Source organism: Lactuca virosa, chromosome 7 (assembly GCF_052849685.1).
Source record: "Lactuca virosa cultivar CGN04683 chromosome 7, Lactuca_virosa_CGN04683_v6, whole genome shotgun sequence".
NCBI lineage: Eukaryota > Viridiplantae > Streptophyta > Magnoliopsida > Asterales > Asteraceae > Lactuca > Lactuca virosa.
The window spans coordinates 71,511,494-71,527,554 of record NC_136432.1 but is presented as its reverse complement, the minus strand read 5'-3'; the positions used below and the strand labels follow the sequence as shown (position 1 = coordinate 71,527,554).

At 38.8% G+C, this 16,061-nt stretch overlaps 1 non-coding gene across 1 annotated transcript; it reads right to left on the bottom strand.

Moving 5' to 3' along the window:
* Positions 1 to 4,331: 4,331 nt before the first annotated feature.
* On the bottom strand, positions 4,332 to 4,438 carry LOC145127982 (small nucleolar RNA R71). Its single transcript, XR_013716585.1, has one exon. It is a non-coding gene; the product is annotated as a small nucleolar RNA R71 (small nucleolar RNA).
* Between the last annotated feature and the right edge of the window lie 11,623 nt (positions 4,439 to 16,061).

Sequence of the window (16,061 nt, the reverse complement as noted above, 5' to 3'; positions counted from 1 at the left end):
AATGAGGAGGCTAGGGCCGTCCATCCTCAGCTTCTTTCACTCCCAAATCACTGAAAAACCCTAGATTTGGCCTTCTTGAGCCCTTGAGTCATTGTTGGTGGTATTGGTGTGTTATAGTGGTGGATTTCCTTGGATAAGAAGAAGAAGCTCTTGTGGAGGTTCCCTTAGACGATATAAGCTCCTCCTAGTGTCATTTCTAAGCTCATAAGCCTCTATAAGTCTCAAAGATTCCACCTTTCTCTTCTAATCTTGCTAGATCTAGGTTGTGGTTACCTTCTTTGAATGGGATCTTGAGTTATCATGCTTGAGGTTCATAAATTTAGCAACTTTATGGACCATTAAGTCATTTGCCATGGTAGGACCTTTGGATCTGGATTTTGGTGCAAGTTTTGGACTCCAAGTTTGAATCTTGATACTTATACCCAACTTTTGACCTAACTAGCATTTAAGCCATGCATGGGTCATGCATGACTAAAAATATATGATTTTTATGATCCTTTAGGCTAGATATGGTATCCTGGAAAGTCCCAACGTTCATCAAAAAGGATTAACAGCTTAATACTCACAAAACAGTTCTCACGACGTGAGATGTATGGTCTCATGACGTGAGCACGGCTTTGCCGCGATCTGAAACCCTAAAATAAGTGAACTAAGTCGACTCGCTGTGGCGACCCAGGACGAGTTGAATCTCACGAAGTGAGCCAGGGAAGGTCACGACGTGAGGATGGAATAACGAGGAAAGTTGACCATTGACTTTGACTTTGACCAAGGGTTGACAAGTTTGGCTTCCGAGGGAATTATAGTAAATTGGGTATCCTGGAAAGTCCCACGACAGTTATCACGACGTGAGATGTATGGTCTCACGACGTGAGCACGGCTTTGCCCCGATCTGGAACCCTGAAATGAGTGAATTGAGTTGACTCGATGTGTTGACCCAAGACAATTTGACTCTCACAACGTGAGCCAAGGAAGGTCACAACGTGGGGATGGAATAATGAGGAAAGTTGACCATTGACTTTGACTTTGACCCAGGGTTGACCAGTTTGGCTTCCGAGGGAATTATAGTAAATCTGGAATTTATGGGAGTGGATTGTTGGTGGTTGTAGGGGTTGGTGTTTGGATCCATGTTGTGGGAGTTTGATATTTCAGTTCCGATCAACATTGTGACGTGAGTTCTCCTCACTATATCAACAGGGTCTAAGGCACCAATGTCGGCCCTTTTCGGATTTGTATCCGGGTTATTGCATGATATGCTTATTGATTTACATCATGGTAGTTAGGATGGTGATATGCTTAGTGAACTGGTTAGGTCGGTATCCTGGTATATAGGATGATGCTATGTTAGTGATCGGTTAGGTTTGTATCCTGGTTATAGGATGTTGCTATGATTAGTGATTTGTTAGATCGGTTTGACTGTTATATATGCTAGCGTATGATATTTATGTGCACATGATTGTTTGATTGGGGGTTGGGTTGAGGCGGTCCTGCTTTGTGTTGAAGGCCAACATACCCAGGGCGGTCCGGATAGACTAATGGCCCTGCAGGGCGGACCAATCAGGCCGAAGGCCCGACGAGTTGTCCGGATAGGCTGTAGGCCCTACGAGGCGGTCCAGACGTGTCGAAGGCTCGGAGAGCGGTCCAGATAGGTTGAAGGCCTGCGAGGCGGTCTAGTCACGTTGAAGGCTCATTATGCATGTTGTTTGCTTATATGTTATTGATATGTTTTATGGCGTTGGTGTTTTGGGGGTAACTCACTAACCCTTTGAGCTTACATTTATTGATTATTGTTTCAGGTACTTCTGATGATCGCGGGAAGGCGAAGGCGTGATCGTGCACCTCCTTATATTTTTATGATTTGATTTTGGGATACTCTGACACTAAACCATTTTGAAAACAAGTTTTGTTATAGCTATTGGTTTTGAAATATTTTAAAAAGTTTAAATTTGGCATGATTTTTATGGGTGTTACATTATGGTTTTCAATTTATGTTTTAGGTACTCCAGTTTTCAGTTGGAAGAGCTCGAGATGATTGTAGAGTACTGATATTGCCATATTTATACATATTTTTAGGCGATAATTATTTACATGTTTACTAATAATTTGGTTATTTGCATAGAATAATGGTACTTATAAGCTAAAATTATATTTTGCAGCCAAATAGAAGCATTTTCGAAGATAGGGACTGAAATTGACAAAACATGGAACTTTGGAGGCTTGAAGGAAAAAAGAATGGAAAATTCAGCAAATGGCATACTCACGACGTGAATAGTTCATGACTCACGACGTGAGTGGAGAATTCTAGAAGATATGCATCCGGGTGGAAGAATCCTTGTCGAACACGAAATTGTCATATTTACGACGTGATACTTATCGACTCACGACGTGAATCCGACAAATAAAGAAAGTATATAAACTCTTGGCCATTACGAATTGGGAACTTTTTGGCTGATAGAAGGAAGACTTGGAGACGATTTTCAGAGGAGAAAACGTTCTGGAATAGATTTCAAACCAAATGAAGAGAGAGTACATAATTCATTCGATTGTTTGGTACTTTGACATGTTTATTACTTTGAATATGACTTATACTTGTTTGATTGCTGCTATGAGTAGCTGAATCCAGCTACTCCTGTTTAGCTAGATGAAGCTTATGACATATGGTTTAGTTTAATTTATCATGGATTGTTAGTTGGTAATTTGCTTGTGTTCGATTTGTTACTACCTAGCATGTTAATAATTGTTTCTTTAGTTGCTTGAATTAATGTTCTGTGTAGTTAGTGAACATTAAACTGCATGAACTTGTTAACCTAGTGATTTAGTGAACACTAAATTGCTAGAGCTAGGATCGACCAAAATCTTAGATAGTAATTAAAGTAAATAAATTTAGCTGTGCTAGAGAACATAAATTATGACCATAATTGTGTTTGCATAATAAATCTTACATAGCATACCCATAATCTATAACTGGTTCTGTGTTTGATTGTGTGTGACCATGCATAGTTTTACATGAATTAGTCAAATATTAGTAAATTTGGACTTAAAATGCTAATAATATAATATTTGGTGACCAACTTGATAATCCATAATTGTTAACTAACCATAAGAAAGAAGTGGATTCGAACTAAACAAGAGTGTTTTTACTAATTGATTGAATTTGAGTAAAGTTCGTCTGATCTTGTAAAATCAGATAAAACCCTTGTAAGCTGTTAATAATTAGGTTAATTTAGTAGTAAGTAGATTAATTAGTTAACACCGTTCCCTGTGATCGACACCCGACTTACCCAACTATTCTATAATTTGACTAGGTACACTGCCTAGGTGAATTTTAGTTAGTTAAGTTAGTTAGGTTATAAATTATAAAACTAGTGGGTACTTTTGTGCACATCAAGTTTTTGGCACCGTTGCCGGGGAACGGCTTAGTAATTTCTAATTTATTTGCATTAAATTAATCGATCCTTTTTGTGGGGTAAAACCTACAAAGAGTTATTTTTTTCAGTTTCAATTTTTTTTCTGCATTACATAACTCACGACGTGAGCGTTACAGGCTTACGACGTGAATCTTGTGATCCTCGTTTTCTTAGTTTTTAGTTTGTATTTCTTAGTTCAGTTTTACGTTTTTGTTTATTTTGTTTATCTTGTAGAAGTACATGACCAGAGGGTTCAACACACCTTTGGTGCCACCTCTTGAAGATCCAGAGTCTGCCCTTCACAAAAAGAAAGATAAGAACGTGAAAGAAGATCAAACACCAAAAAAGACACCCTTACAAGAACTCAAGTCAGTGTTCTCAAAGAAGTCGGGGAAGAAAACGGGAGAATCAAGTTCATCTTTAAAGGACAAGAGCAAAGTTGAAAACCTAGAACCAACTCCTAACCTAAACGAATCAGAATACGAATCTGAAGCCAAGTTTGGACTATATACGAGCGAACCAGAAGACGAGCCAAGCAACGAAATGGCAAATATTGACGAGATGTCCATGGGAGCTTACAAGAAACGTATCAGAGATGATGTTGGTCCAGGTTTGGTACAACCCGCGATTCCTGCCACTGTCACATTCGAGTTGAAGGGCCACATCCTTACTGCACTGAAGGATATTTCATTCTATGGAAAAGATCATGAGGATGCTTTTAAGCACCTAGATGAAGTTAATGACATTGCGGATTATTCTAATGTTCCGAATGTGAATAGAGATACCATCTTATTAAGGATGCTTCCCGTTACTCTTAAGGGAGCTGCAAAAGACTGGTTGAAAGCACTTCCTCCGGGTACAATCACTACTTGGGCTCAAATGCGTGAGCGATTTCTAGATCAGTTTTGCCCACCTTCCAAGATAACTAAACTTAAGAATGCAATAGCCAACTTTGAGCAACAACCGGGGGAGTCATTATACGAAGCTTGGGAGCGCTACAAGGGGTTGTTAAGGAATTGTCCTCAACATGATCTAAATGTTCAGCAAGAGATGTCTATTTTCTACGATGGGGTGAATGTTATGACAAGACAACTCCTTGACTCTCAAGGGCCATTGACAAAGAAGAATCCAAGGGAGGTCAAGGAGTTAGTTGAAGAATTTGCAAGATACTCTCGTGAGTACCACAACCCAAGACAAGATGGAGCAAAAGGTAGTGGGGGTACACATTCTGAAGAAATGGCTGCTATGATGGCAATGCTTAATACTATGGACTGGAGATTGACACAAATGGACCAATCAATTCATGCAATTAAAGTTGGGTGTGAACGATGCAATGGACCACACTTGACTAAAGATTGCAACTTGGATAAGTATGGGAACAAAAGGGCTCAAGTTTGCTACTCGAGTGGGGATAAGTATGATGAGGATTGGAGAAAACCAAAGAAAGAGTGGCTTCCATATGATGAATACAAGAAGCAAAAGGAAGAGAAATTTAAGCAGACAAGCCGAGGCTTCTATCAAAAAGAGCAACCACCAGCCGAAACAAAGTAAACTTGGAAAATATTTTGACCCGATTTATGGAAGCATCCGAGAAAAGGCATGATGATACCGATGCAGTGCTAAAGGAACACATGAATATGATGAAAGAACAGCACAAAATGATGATTGACCAACAAGTTTCCTTAAGAAATCATCAAGCATCGATTCATAGTTTAGAAGTCCAAGTTGGTCAACTGACTACTTTGGTGAATAACAAATTATCTTCACAACTTCCCGAAAAGAAAGCTCAACCTCATGTTATGGCTATTGATACTGAAGAAGAGGCAATCTCTGAGTTTTTGGAGGCACCAGAAGTGGAACCAAAGCAGCCCGATCCAAAGCCGAAGAAGCCGAAGCTCGAAAATGAAGACATTGCTGAAACACCAGACTCACGTCGTGAGTCCTCCATGCTCACGTCGTGGGCCCGGTCTGAACAAAAAGTCAAAATCCGTTCCTGCTTATCAACCGCCTTTGCCATTCCCGTCCCGAGCTAATCTTAGTCCACTAGAAAGGGAACATCTGGAGTTTATTCAGCAAATAAAGGATATTCCTATTAATACCCCGTTTATCGATTCGCTTTCAAAAATTCCAGAATACGCGAAGTTTCTACAAGATCTTGTAAACGCTCGTCAGCAACTAAAGAAAAATTCTAAGGTCGTTCGTAGTGAGCAAAGCTCAAGAGCTGTATTGGGAGAGATACCTAAGAAGATGGGAGATCCTGGACGCCTCACTCTTCCATGTGAGTTTGGTAACAATTTGAAGACTTATGCTTTAGCCGATTCCGGGGCTAGCATAAATTTGATGCCCAATTCATTCTATCAAAAGCTAAATATTCAGAAAATGAAGGAAACAAAAATGACCATCCACATGGCTAATCGTTCGGTGACTCACCCGAGGGGAATTGTTGAAGACATCCTTGTTAAAATTGGGAAATTTTTTTTCCCAATCGACTTTGTGATTATGGATATAAAGGAGGATGTTAATGTCCCAATCATTCTTGGTCACCCTTTGCTAAATACTGCTGGCGCTTTAGTTGATGTTCGTGAATCTAAGCTTACATTGAGGGTTGGTGATGATAAGGAAGATTTTGAAGTACAAGATGGATTTCAAGGATATGATGTTAAAGGTGAAGTGTTCAATATTGATGAAGATAATGAACTTGAAGAATTAGAAAAACTCATGGAGGAAGAAATCAAGACAATTAATCAAGTCAAACGCACTAAACCAAGAGCATCCGTTCCATTTTTCGTTAAAGTCATTGCCTACACAAAACCAACATCTTTGATAAGTGAGGAAAGTGATGAAATATCGAGTGATGATGACAAAGATGAGGTAAATTCCAAGGAGACAAGTCCAATGGTGAAGGAAGAAAAGATTCCTATGGAGTTGAAGAATAAAGAGAACTTGGAGAATAAAGGGACCAAAAGAAAGCTTGACATAGACGAGGCGAAAGCTAAAAAGGAAAACTCGAAGAAGGCGTACATTAGACAAGTTCAAGCTTATAAGAGGCGATGGAAAGAGCAGAAAATCCAGCTGGTGATGAACTCATCTGAAGATTCAACGTAGGAGGCACGAAGTCCGGCTCACGACTCCATCAAAAAAGAAGCGCTACTCGGGTGCAACCCGAGCTTGGTTTGCATTTTCTTTCTTTTAGTTTTTAGTCTTTTTTTGTTTTTGAGTAATCAGTCGTATCATTTAATTCACTTTGTGCATAATGAAACATTTAGAGTGGGGTTAGTTTAATTAAGTGGTAATAATTACTACAATTTTAATTTTTAAGAAACAGACGAACTCACGGCGTGAATCATTATGGTTCACGACGTGAGTCTAGTATGACTTACGGATTCCTTTTTAGGCCGATTTATTACCCAATTCATTAGCCTGATAGTAGTCCAGCCCACTTAATCTTTAAATTGAATGGCCCATTTGTATAGCCCAGATCGGCTTCACGACGTGAACAGGTAGCAATTCACGACGTGAATTTTGAACAGCACGGGACCACAACTTAAAGACAGAACCCATTTGACCTAGTTCATTTCCTTATCTCCCACGAAGTGAACGTGTTCCCTCTGGTCCCCATCTTCGCAATTGCGGCCGACATTCCTCCCATTTTCTTCTTGTGCTTATGTGATTCACCATTCTAGGTAATTTGATCATCTTTACATTGTTTATTGTTAATTTATTTACTAGATTTAGGGGTTAGGGTTTGCATTCCACTTGATTATAAAAATCGATACCCTAAATCTGTGAATTTCTTGTTGCATGTGTTTGTAATAAGTTTGAAATCGCCCTAGGAGTAAACCCCATTGACATTGTTGGCCCGATTTGATTTCTGCCTTGACCGATTCTACACTCTGCTTAGGGATTCACAACGTGAATCCTGGCCAATTACAGTTTCATTTTCTGTTTAATATTAATCTTTTGGGATTTTTTGTTGGTCTTGTTTTCTGTTTATTTTTGCAGCAATGGCTCCCAGGAGATAAATTCCGATAGGGGTGTCGAGTTTGCACCCATTCTACGTTTTCCCAACTACCATGCCACAGGATGTTTTAACACGCTGCAACAACAGGCTAGGGTGGTTATACAACAGGGAATTTGTTGTTTCCCTTACAATTAATTGGGCAAGGTTGAGGGAGGTCGGAATCTTTGATAGGCTGTCTCCATTTCTCACAAAAGTATTTTTGGGAAATGGGTTTTCGTTCACTTGCAAGGGCTGGCTTAATCTATTCGGTATCCAAGAAAGGGTGTATAAGGAATTGTGTGTGGAATTCTTTGCAACGATGGCATTCCATGAGAATGTCCAAGACCCTACATTCCTGCAAGCCTTAGTTTTTAGACTCGGGGGTGAATATCGTGAGTGCAGTTTGATTGAATTTTCCTGGAGGATGGGGTTATACACGGCCCAGGAAGCTATGACTCTAGGATTTACTATGTTTTTGAGGGAGGCGGCTCGATACTATGAAAATGGGGCCTCGGGGATTGAATTGTGGAACAACATTGCATCCGGAATATTTAATTCCGGAGTGTCACCCGAAAGCAGCATAAGATCCCCCATTTATCGCTTGATACACCAATTTATCACTTTCTCCATCAATCATAAACGCCATGGGGATAAGGTCATGAAGAAAAATTTATTCTTTTTGTGGTGTATTTTGCAGCCGGGAGTGTGTTGCAACATTCCTTATTTTCTGGCCCGCTACTTAGCGGATTCTGCTACAAGTTCCCGCCCCGGAAGCCCTATCTGTGGGGGACATTTCATCACTCGACTGGCCCATTCTTATGGCTTAATTGTTCCCGGCATTACCCGTTCTTTGACTTGCAAGGAGGAGAGCGAGTTTACCATGGGATACTTGGAGACAATGCGGGTTGTTCAGAATTTTGGATGTCATTGGGGAATTGTGCATACTGATGAGGAAGGTGATGGTGATGAGCACACTGGTGGACAGACTGAGCAGCAACCACAGTCGAGGCCTCGGAGGAGGAATGTGAGAGGTAGAGGAGAGAGAGGGCAGCCGGTGCATCAAAATGCACCCTTTGGAGGACCACATTTTGGGGGTGATATGGCCGGTTATTTTGATCAGCTGTCTTTGAGTACTAATTGGATTGGTGGTACAATGGAGAATATGGTTCGACATTTCGGTATTGAGCAACCACCACACTTGGGGAATCAATACCCCATTTGTCCTACATGGAGCTATCAACAGTCAAGGGGAGACGAAGCGGGCACAAGTGGAGCACATCACGATGAAGAAGATGATGATTGATATCTTATTTCGTTTTTATTTTTAATTTCGTTTGGTTTGGATTTGTTTAGTTTTAAACTTGATTTGGTTTGTAAGACAATTTAAGTTATTATGTTACTTCTTTATTTTCTGTGGTGGGAATTTTCCAGATTTGCTTATGGAGTTTCGGGAGAGGTCGGTTTAGATGAGAGCGTATACGAGCATCGTTAGAGTTTAGAGTCACAAGTCAAGACCCACAATTTTAAATAAGTGTGGGTGAGTCAAGAGAGAGGATAAGTGTAGGGAAGAGTCATAAAATCATATACTAGCAACGTCTTAATCAATTAAGACATTTGTTTGAAGTTAAGAGGTGAAGACAGAACAGTTTTCTGTATGTCCAGTACTCACGTCGTGACTCCCTAAAATTCACGTCGTGAGTCAAGTTTTCATGGGTTTCTACTTTCCACGTTTTCTCGATTTCACGTCGTGGTCCTTCTTACAATTCACGACATGAATCATGTTGTTCCACAAAGATGAAGCCCATTGATGCATTTTACTACACGGGTCACCACTTTTCTTCTTGGGATTGTTATGAAGATTACTTTGGCTCGGTTTCTTTACCATTTAATGTGGCATATGCTTTCCCACATTATTCTTCTTTCTTGGAGATTTACACCACCTTTGTTGAAGTTTGGAGTCTCGATTCCATATTTTATTGACGCTTATTATATCTCGCAATGATCAAGATTCAAGTTCATATTTCGAAAAAAGTTCCACATTCGTGATGCGCATTTTGTCCACACTTATGGAGTTCGATCACGCCACTATCCCAGGGGAGTCTGTTCCTTTTTCTCCCTTTTTATTACTTTTATTTAGTTTATGCATACAATGAGGGCATTGTATGTAATAAGTGTGGGGTAGGAGGTCGAAAAAGTAATTGCTTAGATTGCTAAAAGTAAATTGCTAGAACTTAGTAAATTTAAAAATAAAAGTTAGAAATAGATTTGAAATAATAATCTAAATAAAAATTTCTAGTAATAATAATAATTTGAACTTAAGTTGCTACTGTTGTGTGGGATGATCTGATGAGGGCTCAAATGTTTAGTTGAGCCGATACACGTTATAGTGCATTTGTGGCATCCTTTATTCTAGTGAAATCATGGGACAAAAACATAACCTCGCTTAGTTTGAGGGATGCAATATGTTTAGCATCGTGTACTTGAAATGTATCCAGGAAAACTTAAACCTTAACCAGTAAAGGTTGAAGTTAAGCGCCCCTGCTTAAGCATGTAGGTTTTGAGTGGAAAAAGTGAGATATTTATAAAAGAAAAAAGAGAGAAATTACTGAAAAGTTGAAGAATTTTTGGAGCTATAGAAGTATCAAAGTTTGAAGATCAAAGATCAAAAATTCTGAAAAATTAAAAGTTGAAGATACCAAAAATCACACAAAAAGGTGATGAATCCAAAGTACAAAATTGAAGATCAAATGTCAAAGGAAGAAGAATTCAAGAGCTCCATTGTGGTATCTTAAAGTTGTAATTCTCTAGTTTATGTATGCGTGGGTAGCTTTACAAAAATACATTGAGGTTAAAAAGATTTTATGCGGATGGATTCGGAGAGATGCATAAAATGAGCATTGTTCAAAAGAAGTGGGCGAGTGTTTATGAGGATTGTGAGTATTTAGAATTGAGGGGGTTTACTTAGGAAAAATTTTAGACACAAATGCACGCGTTGAGGTCTTGGCATAATGGCTGAGTTTGAGTTGGATCGTTCTATGTGATGTTGGTGATGAAGGTTTAAGTTTAAAAATAGTTAAATTTGCTTGAGGGCAAGCAAAGCACAAGTGTGGGGTATTTTGATATTGCCATATTTATACATATTTTTAGGCGATAATTATTTACATTTTTACTAATAGTTTGGTTATTTGCATAGAATAATGGTACTTATAAGCTAAAATTATATTTTGCAGCCAAATAGAAGCATTTTCGAAGATAGGGACTGAAATTGACAAAACATGGAACTTTGGAGGCTTGAAGGAAAAAAGAATGGAAAATTCAGCAAATGACGTACTCACGACGTGAGTGGAGAATTCTAGAAGATATGCATTCGGGTGGAAGAATCCTTGTCGAACACGAAATTGTCATATTCACGACGTGATACTTATCGACTCACGACGTGAATCCGGGAAATCCAGAAAGTATATAAACTCTTGGCCATTACGAATTGGGAACTTTTTGGCTGATAGAAGGAAGACTTGGAGACGATTTTCAGAGGAGAAAAAGTTCTGGAATAGAGTTCACACCAAAGGAAGAGAGAGTACATAATTCATTCGATTGTTTGGTACTTTGACATGTTTATTACTTTGAATATGACTTATACTTGTTTGATTGCTGCTATGAGTAGCTGAATCCAGCTACTCCTGTTTAGCTAGATGAAGCGTATGACATATGGTTTAGTTTAATTTATCATGGATTGTTAGTTGGTAATTTGCCTGTGTTCGATTTGTTACTACCTAGCATGTTAATAATTGTTTCTTTAGTTGCTTGAATTCATGTTCTGTGTAGTTAGTGAACATTAAACTACATGAACTTGTTAACCTAGTGATTTAGTGAACACTAAATTGCTAGAGCTAGGATCGACCAAAATCTTAGATAGTAATTAAAGTAAATAAATTTAGCTGTGCTAGAGAACATAAATTATGACCATAATTATGTTTGCATAATAAATCTTACATAGCATACCCATAATCTATAACTGGTTCTGTGTTTGATTGTGTGTGACCATGCATAGTTTTACATGAATTAGTCAAATATTAGTAAATTTGTACTTAAATTGCTAATAATATATTATTTGGTGACCAACTTGATAATCCATAATTGTTAACTAACCATAAGGAAGAATTAGATTCGAACTAAACATGAGTGTTTTTAGTAATTGATTGAATTTGAGTAAAGTTCGTCTGATCTTGTAAAATCAGATAAAACCCTTTTAAGTTGTTAATAATTAGGTTAATTTAGTAGTAAGTAGATTAATTAGTTAACACCGTTCCCTGTGATCGACACCTGACTTACCCAACTATTCTATAATTCGACTAGGTACATTGCCTAGGTGCATTTTAGTTAGTTAAGTTAGTTAGGTTATAAATTATGAAATTAGTGGGTACTTTTGTGCACATCAAGCACACACCACATGTTTTCGTATTCTGTGAATTACTCTTATTTGATGATGTTTTGTTGAATCTTGGTTACCTTGGTTTTATGGGAAAGATTTGTAATAACGATTTATTAATCTAAAAACAAAAACTTTTATGGCGTGATTTTCAGGATTTTACAAATACAATCATATTCACTTAATAGTTAACCCACATCACTAAAGAGTTCCACAAAGCACAAAGCAAGAAGCATTCGAGCAGTAACACTCCGAGTCATGGAACAAACAAACAAAATGAATTTTCACAACTCTCTTACTACAACTCATGCTAGGAACTTCCACTCTCACTGCCGGTTGCCTTGTACATGCAAATTATACACAATAAAAGATCAAATAGACTGTCGAATAAAAGACTCTACCCTAGGACCACAACCAGACGAGGAATAGGAAATAAGGCCCGATCAATCATTCTATGTCTATATGATCCTAACCATATACAATTTTTAAAGCATACACTTAGTAATTACTGATACCAGTACATATTCCCAATCTATCATAGCATCCAATGTTTCCTAGGCTACAAGGCATCACATATCAGGCCAATCTATCATGCAATTCCTGAAAGTATCCCTAGCCTTATCCTAGCATGTAAACATTCATATCATATAACATATCAACATGTATGGGTATTTTGGGAATCACTTACTTAAACTCGGCTGATTGCACGCACCACCACTTTCTTTTATTAGAAAATCCTTTACTAAAACATTTATTGTATGAAAAATTTATCAAACCCTCATTTTGAGTTCAGACACACCCAAGAGTATGCCCGAATCCCTCAAACCAAGGTTCTGATACCAACTTGTAACGTCCCAAAAATTAAGAGGTAAACATTTCATTTTTAATTCAATTGAAACACCAATTATCTTTCCTCAAAAACATTCAAAGTATTTCATAATAAAACAGTTATCAGAGTATAATCCCAAAATCATCTTATTGTAGAAACGTGGGTGGGCCCCTCGATGATTTAGTCATGACAACCCTAAGCCTTTGGTCAAGCCTGGACTGAATTGATTTGTTCAATTAGTCAGTCGTCATAAATCGAAAATCGGGAAACAACACATGGACAGAGAGAATGATTATAATCCATGTCTCAGCTCATACGATATCTATAATGGAGGAATATATGATCCCTTAGCTAATGGACTCGTTTATGATAATATCAGAGTTCAATACCGGCTTTTGAGAGCTACGATTCCTAGTCGGGTTTTGGAGTCGTACTTGCAATAATAGTTATTAGACTTATCCAAGTGAGAGACTGTTGGATTATGTGTCTAAGCCCATAACTATAATTGGTATGTACTTGACCCGAGAGTAGCATGAGCCATTTCGGGTTGCCTTCACCAGAACAATCTGATACGATGGATAACTGAGAAAGAGGTTATTTGTGATTTATTAATATATTATAAGTATAGTATATTAATTGAGAAAAAATCATATTATTTAATTAGTATTGATCAAAAATTAATTTGAAATTAATTTTGTGACCAAAAGAGACTAATTAAATTAACGGGGACTGATTAAGTAAATCAGTGATACTTATAGTTTGGGCTAATGATCCATGTTGATTAGAATAGACTAAGAGTTAGTCCAAAGGGCTTATCATATGGATTATTGGATTAAAGGCCCAAGGGAGTGGATTAGGGTTTACAAGTTTAAACTCTAGGAATTCCACACTATAAGTGTAACCTCTTAGCTCCAAAATTGGCACCCCAACAGTTCCAAGTAGAATCCTAGCCGATTTAGTGTGGTCCTAGCCTCTCTCTCATTATCCTCCACTTGTTCATGGTGTTTATGACTTGTTTGAGGCATCTCACTTGAGGTGCTAAGCTCTTGAAAGGCCAAATTCCACATGCTACAACTAAGAGGTATTCTTCTAATTAGTTTTGTGTTTCAAATATCTATGTCGTATGTTAGTTATAGGTTTCATGCTTTGGATAATTTTGTTGCATGTATAACTAGATAAAACTTAGATCCAAAGCATTAGGGTTGTATGTGTACCATATGATGTTAGAGTACATAAAATCCAACAGTTAGATCTTATCAGTTCAACTGCTTGTGAGGTGAGTGTTCCTCACTATACTTGTCGGGTCGAAGGCACCAAGGTCGGCCCCTTTGGATTGTTATCTCGATTATTGTATGTGTGAGTATTGTAGTGAACTGTTAGATCTCTATCCTGATAATAGGATGATGCTATACTTAGTGATCTGTAAGATCTGTCTGTTTACATGATTGTCTGGTTATATGTTTAATTGTTATGTATATGTTGACATGTTATGTGTGGGTGGGTTGAGGCGGACCTGCTTTGTGCTGAAGCCCAACAGACCCAAGGCGTCGCGGATAGACTGAAGTCCAGTGGAACATACCGGTCAGGCCGAAGGCCCAAAGAACGTTCTAGATAGGCTAAAGGCCCAAGGTGGCGTACCAGTCATGCTATAGGTTCTGTGAGCGTACCCAATAGACTGTAGGCCGGTGGGGGGGTTCCAGTCAGGCTGAAGGCTCTGAATGCATGTGGATTTTGATATTATTCTAGTTTTGGTATTATGATTGGTATTTTGAGGAAAACTCACTAAGCGGGAAGGCGAAGGCGTGATCATGCACCTCTTCATATTTGTTTTATGATTTCTGGGATTTCCCTGATATTGAACTATTTTGAAAACAATTTGTAATGAATGATGGTTTTTTGAGTTATTTAAAAGTTTTAAAATTTTCAAATTTTATGGATGTTACAAGTTGGTATCAGAGCCTTGGTTTGAGTGAGTTGGAGGAACACTCGTGTGAATCCAGTCTCAAACTAAGGAAAATATTTTCAAAATGATTTTCAAATGGTTTTCAAAATACTAAAGGAGGATGCAATGTATACGATCAGCCGGAGCCAGTAAGTAGACCCCAAAATACCGTGCTATTATTTGATATTATGATATGCTAGAACATCATGCTAGTAATAGGCTAGGGATCTTCAGGAATCGCATGATAGAATTGCCTGATTATATGATGCCTGATAGCCTAGGGCCTTTTCTTTTATGAAATCGACATCATTACTGTAGTTGCTTAGTGTATGCATCATGGTTATATATAACTAAGATCTTATAGCCTGAGAAAGTTTGGTTTGGCCTTATTTCCTGTTCTTGTTTGATGAAGGGCTTAGGGTAGGATCAGATATTCGAGTGTCTATAGGGTCTAGTGTTATGTATGGCTAGCATACACGAGTGTTGTAGGGTTAGTGGAAGTTTCATGGATGAGTCGTGAAGGGTCAGTCGACCAGTAGTGAGATGTTTAGCTTTTCCTATAGGAGTGAGGATTGTGCGTTCGTTTATGCTTATGAGTATTGTTAGGGTGTTGTGATGATCCTTGAGACAAACACGGGTAGGTGTGGAAGGTAGTATGGGCCTGCACTACTGAAAGCACATGACCCGTATGTGTAGAAAGGAAATCACAACCCCTAGGGGTTCGTTGGGATTTGGTTCCCCGTTATTTATGTGGATTATCTGATATCTTCCTGGTGTATTTTTAGTATGGTGACTACGAGACGATTTGAGATCGAATCTGGGTCGGGATTGGGAGCTGGCAGTCAGGGTGGGCCAGCATTGACAAAGGACCGTGTCAGGGATATAATTCGTAAGGAGGTGGTTGCTATTATCTGGGGTCAGATTCCGAAGCTGTTTGGGTCTCTCAAGACCGCGATGATGGAGTTCTTTGATGATCACCGCATCCATTGCTGAGACGGCTGCCGTTGCAGCCTCCGCAGCCGTAGCGGCTGCAGGTGTTGGGACAGGACGGGTTTTTCAGTATCGAGACTTCGATAATACAAAGCCCCCGACTTTCGATGGAGTCTAGGACCCGATCATAGCCATGAGGTGGATATCTGATGTGGAGGGGTGTTTCCTCACGTGTTCATGCCCTGCTGACCAGAAGGTCAGGTGCGCTCTGAACCTCCTGAGATCCGGGCTAAAGGATTGGTGGAGACTTGTTACGGGATCGTAATCATAGGAGTAGAGGGCTGCGGTATCATGGGATTGATGGGTTTTGAGCATTCTAACACTTCCTAAGTGTACATGCAACCCTAATAACCTTGAATCTATGTTTTCTCTATATACATGCAAATTTCTTTTCAAGGTTATTTCCTAACTAGCATGGCTTGGGGATTACATAGAACATAAAACTAGTAGAAATACATACCTTGTTG